Here is a 5,656-nt window from a genome sequence, read left to right as displayed (position 1 = left end):
TTCCCATATTTTTCCTGAGGTTCAATTTATTAAGATATCAAATCCTAAAATTTCTGTCATTGAAATCTCTGAGTATAGCTCATTCCACAGTGATATTTTTTCCAAAGAGCTTGTAATTAAACACAGAACACGTAAGTGATTTTATTAATGAGATTTCCTGCTAGTTTAAAGTTGTTCCATCTTTAAGACTGCCTGAACATTTTCCAGGTCACAAAAATATTTTTAAAGATTTTTTAATGGAAAAGTGACTGAAATAGGTTGGATCAAAATAAGCTTCTCCTTCCATCAGAGACTAGGCATGAAATATTTCCATTCAGATGGAGGATTTTTTTGGCTTATATTCACCTGATGAGTGAGATATGAAAATCAGATTTCTAGCTTAGCGAGGGAATTTTATGTAGGAGACCATATTCCTCTCATTTCTATTCAGTGGCACGTACAGTGAAAACAGAAACACTGCAATTAAGTAATCATCCAGTTTCCTCATAAAAACACATTATGTTTCAGATGATATCAAGAGGACATGATACGCAGTCCATAGGTCTTAGAAATATAACATACCAGCAAAATGTTTTGAAACCCATTGTCAACAATATGTACTAGGCATGGGAAAAGAGGGTGGGTGATAAGAAACACCATAATGGCTGGAAAGGTCTGTTAGCAAACACCTGTAGATTGCAATTGGAAATTAAATTTTCTTGTCATTAAAGAGAAATGAATTTTAAGTAAGCATGTCATTTGCTTCCCTGTAAACATCTCCACTGATTCACTCATCTGGGTTGCTAGCCAACAGGGTCTCAGTTGCATTGTGCATTGTATCATCTACAAGGCAGAATATAATAATTTGCATTACTAAATTAGGGAGAAAATACAAATTAAGTTGAATTTCTGCATCTCACACTAGGAGTAAACAGAGAGAGGTCTGGTTTGAAATATGACATTTGGGTTTGGCCAAGTATTCTAAGCCCAAAGGGAGGTAAGTGACTAACAATGATACACTTTTCTTAAACACACTTGGAAGGTTCAGATAAATTTAACCTTTGAGTCATGTTGGGGAAATGAAGTAGGTTAAGGAGGGAAAAGAGAGAACAGGGTGACACTGCAATCAGTCGTGCAATGGTGTTTACAAATGTTGGCCTGGATTTAGAGCTTTCGGGAACAGAGCTAAATTATACCAGGCCAGTGTCCTGAATGGCTTTGTGCAGTGAGGCACTTGTCAAGTTCCAGAATGATGCTTCCAAAGCATTCATGCTCTTTCCCACCAAACTAGGTCAGTGGTGTTTAGATATTAAGTTGGTGTCTTCATGGATATTAAACCTAATAAAATAATATTTGATTTCTCTCTATATGACATAGTCAAGGGAGTAATATATTTGAGATCTGAATTGTCTAGATTATTGTCTGACCCTTCGGAATTTAATAGAATACAGTCAGATACATTTTTAAAACTTTATCTCTAATGCAATTAAAGGTAGTGATTTGAAACCCCCAAATAATGAGCATCTACTATACTTTGTGCTTTATATTAATTATCTGATATAATCCTCATTATGTCTCTATGAGATAAGGTTTATTTCTATTATAATTCTTATTCTACAAAATGAGGAATCTGAGAGTTTAATTTGTTCACAGTCACCATGTGAGTAAGTGGATGATTTGGGATTTAAATTCTGGTCTGTCCTACTTCCAAGTATTTTAAAACATATGTTGTGACACATTCCTGCTGGGATACTGACCAACCATTTTTTAAAAATTTTTAAAAAATTACAGTAGAAACAAGGCAGAGTAGAAAATATTAGACAGCAACACAGGTAGCAAGAGTTCATGAAACTTTTCTTTCAGATGTGTATGTATGTGTGCAGAATGTGCATAATGATCTAAAATAAAAATGCATTTCTTGCTGTATCACAGTAAAAAAGAAGTTTAAAAAACACTGCAGTCTACATTCTCAAATCAAAATAATCTGTGGTAATTATAATATGCAAAAAAAGAATCCCCCTAAAATAAAGTACCATAACGGGAAGATTTGATGGGTAACTTCCTCAGTTTTAGAGGCTGTGTGGGCTGTTTTTCATCTTCTCCTTTACTAGATGTATCAGCATATACCTCTCAGATGACTCTCTGGATTCTGCAACTCAGAGCTTGACCAACTACTGCGTGGCACTTAAGTGTGCACAAGATCTCATTTGATGCCAAGTAACACTGTGAGTTAGAGCTTATACAAATATTAGAGAGGGAATATAGAACTTAAATGTCTTTCCCATAGTCACTCAACCCGTACAAGACAGAAATAGGAATCAACTAAAGACCCTGTGATGTCATGTCCCCTTCTCACACTTCCTTTAGATGGCATCTGGCACACCCACACGTTTTTAGGGCCCCAGGCAGAAAACAGGATGCTTCAGAAGTGAGAGTCTTTAGTGCACCACTAGTCCTGATAAGATGCTGTGGCTGTTCACACTGGTAATAAATATATGTCCTTCTTGATCTGACAACACCAACAAAATAAATCCGTTGCAATCATTTAATTTAAAAAGCATTAAGTAACAGAATTCTGGAGTCTCGAAATTACCAGTTTTTCAGAGAATGAAGAATCCTTCCATGATCCTGACCCTAGTGGGAGTAGAAAGGGGGGAATGAAATTAGATTTATTGTAAATAAGATACTAACTGACAGATAAGGAAACTTAATTCAGCAGCAATATATGGTAATGAGGAACTTTAATAGCTTATTGCGCTTTACAAATATTCTCTCCTTCTGAGCTATATGAAACATGATTTGTAAATGTAAGAATAATTTGATTTGGATGTTCATTTAATTGACTCATCCAAATCCACACATAGGGATATCAATTGTATTGTAACTATATGTCTGTTTACTAATCTAAGGCAATTTGTTGAGTAGAGGCCATGTGAAAGACAGTACACAGAACATCTCTAGAAACATTGTGATGCATAGTTTTGTTTGTTTTAAGATTTTATTTATTTACTTGACAGAGAGAGAGAGAGAGCACAAGTAGGGGGAGCAGCAGAGGGAGAGGGAGAAGCAGACTCCCCGCTGAGCTGGGAGCCTGACATGGGGCTCGATCCCAGGACCTGGAGATCATGACCTGAGCCAAAGGCAGATGCTTAACCAACAGCCACCCAGGAGCACCTGTGATGCATAGTTTAATGCTAAATATGTATTAGGCACATATGTAAAAATAATCCAAATATATATTTATACAGAATGTATCTGTTTAACTGGCTTAAATATAATTAGATATACAAACAAGAAATAAATGTGAAAAAAATACCATAGCCAGCATGTTTAGGAAAATACAAGTGAAATAAGCATGAAATAATGTGTTTAGCTATAACTCAGAAATTCTCAACTGCTTTTGAGGTGGCTTTTCTGAGAGTACCAATATAGCATTTAGCTACTATCAACTTCATTTCTATTTCTAGGAGCTAGTAACCAGGAGATGGAATGCTACAGGGTTAGTGTTGGCAAAAGAGCAGGTGTTTCAGATGTCTGTACTCACTGGCAGGGCATAAGTTTTATGAGGATAAAGAGCTGGGAAATTAGCTTCTTCGCTGAGAAAACACCAAATGGCGAATGACACCGGTGCTTCAGGGGCCCTGGAATGGGAGGCCGCCAGGGCTTCAGTGGAGGATTAGGCAGCGGCATCCCAGAGCTGGTCTTGGCCGTGGTCGGGGGCCAGGGTGGGGGGGTGCCTCTCGGAGGCAAGGCCAAGACCAAGGAGTGGATCACCAAGCTGGGCCGCCTGGTCAAGGGCATGACGATCAAGTCCCCGAGGAGAGATCTATCTCTTCTCCCTGCCCATCAAGGACTCTGAGATCATTGACTTTTTCCTGGGCGCCATCCCTCCAGGATGAGGTTTCGAAGGTTATGCCTGTGCAAAAGCAAACCCGTACTGGCCAGCGGACCAGGTTCAAGGCATTTGTTGCCATGGGAGATTATAATCGACACACTGGTCTGGGTGTTAAGTAGTCCAAAGGAGGTAGCCACTGCCACCCGTGGGGCCATCCTCCTGGCCAAGCTTTCCGTCGTCCCTGTGGGGCAAAGCTACTGGGGGAACAAGATCAGCAAGCCCCGTACCATCCCATACAAGGTGACTAGCCACTGTGGCTCTGTGCTGGTGCGCCTCATCCCTGCCCCCAGACTTCACCAAGGCCACTTTTGATGCCATTTCCAAGACCTATGGCTATCTCACCTAAGACCTCTGGAAAGAGACTGTGTTCACCAAGTCTCCCTATCAGGAATTCACTGACCATCTTGCAAAGACCCACACCAGAGTCTCTGTGCAGAGAACCCAGGCTCCAGATGCGGCCACCACATAGTTTTATACAAGAAAAATAAAGTGAATTAAAGCCTGTTAAAAAATAAAAAAGAATTGGAAAATTATGACTCTTTGTTATATATAAAGTCATGTCATACTTACAATCATTTATCTATCACCAAGCATCTCATAATGCTACTGTAATATAAGAGAAGACAACTGGATTTAGAGTCAGAAGACTACATTGAAATAAAAGGCTAAAATTTATGAGCTGAGTAACCTTGAAAATTACTTAGGCTTCAGTCTCTTCCACTGAAAATTGTAGATGGTAATTCTTTTTTATAGGAAGTTGTAATGGTAATTTGAGGTTGAATCATACAAAATTGCTGATATTCGATCATTTTTATCTACAAAAATGATCATTTCATTTGGATCAACCTAATAGTAAGAGCTACACATTTATTGAATCTTCTGTCTTATAGGCACTTTGCTATGTTCCACATGTTGTAGTAGATTACAATGATAGCTTCAAAGTTTTTACCCCTCCCTGTATCTGTGTCCTTTGCAATAATATATTTTCAGTACTCACATCACTAGTGGGCTGACCTACCCTGTCCTTCCATTCTGAGCTCAACAACTTGACTTATTTTTGTCAGTGGAACATTAGCATGGGTGAGAGAGTGCAGAGGTTTGAAGTGAACTTTGGCAATGGGACTTGCCCTCTTTTGCCATGGGAATTTGTCCAGGATAGACTGCTAGAGAATAAGACACAACTAGACGGAGTTAAGGACATCCAGTCATTCCAGCCTAGGCCATCCTAGATCAACTGGCATCCAGCCAACTCCTAGACCTGTTCAGGAGACCGGGTGTGATTAGTATAGCCAACCTCCAGCTATAAACTTTTAGTGGTATACCCTAGAAGATTTATATCAGTACACATATTATTGTGGCAATAACTAACAGATATAAATGATTCTCTCATTTCATGCACACAACAAATCTATAGGCACTATTATCATCCTCACTGGACAAAAGAAGACACTGTGACCCAGAGAAAAGTTCAGTGAACTGCCCTGGGTCATATTAATAGATAAAAAATGAAAGAGGAGAGGTTTGAAATTAGGAAGCCTGGCTTCAGAGGCCATCTTCTAAACAATATACTGAATGGCTTTGTTCTTGTGAAGAAGAAATGAGATTATTTTTTTGAAAGTGCTTTGTCAATGTTAAAGCACTCTAAAAATATAAGTCATTATTATGAAGCTGCAACTCCTTTTCAAAGATGCTGTAAAATTCCAACTAAGTTTTTTCTTTGTCTCATAAAAAAAGAAACCCCGGGCAAGCACTAGATGATTTAAAATGCACTGTTCTTTGATA

The 5,656-nt window shown here is 38.6% G+C and overlaps 1 pseudogene; it reads left to right on the top strand.

Moving 5' to 3' along the window:
- The first annotated feature begins 700 nt into the window (after positions 1-700).
- Positions 701-4,496, top strand: LOC145717981 (small ribosomal subunit protein uS5 pseudogene; annotated as a pseudogene).
- Positions 4,497-5,656: the final 1,160 nt, after the last annotated feature.

Source organism: Leptonychotes weddellii, chromosome X (assembly GCF_054177405.1).
Source record: "Leptonychotes weddellii isolate Sample4059 chromosome X, ASM5417740v2, whole genome shotgun sequence".
Lineage (NCBI taxonomy): Eukaryota > Metazoa > Chordata > Mammalia > Carnivora > Phocidae > Leptonychotes > Leptonychotes weddellii.
This window is presented reverse-complemented; position numbering and strand designations above follow the sequence as displayed.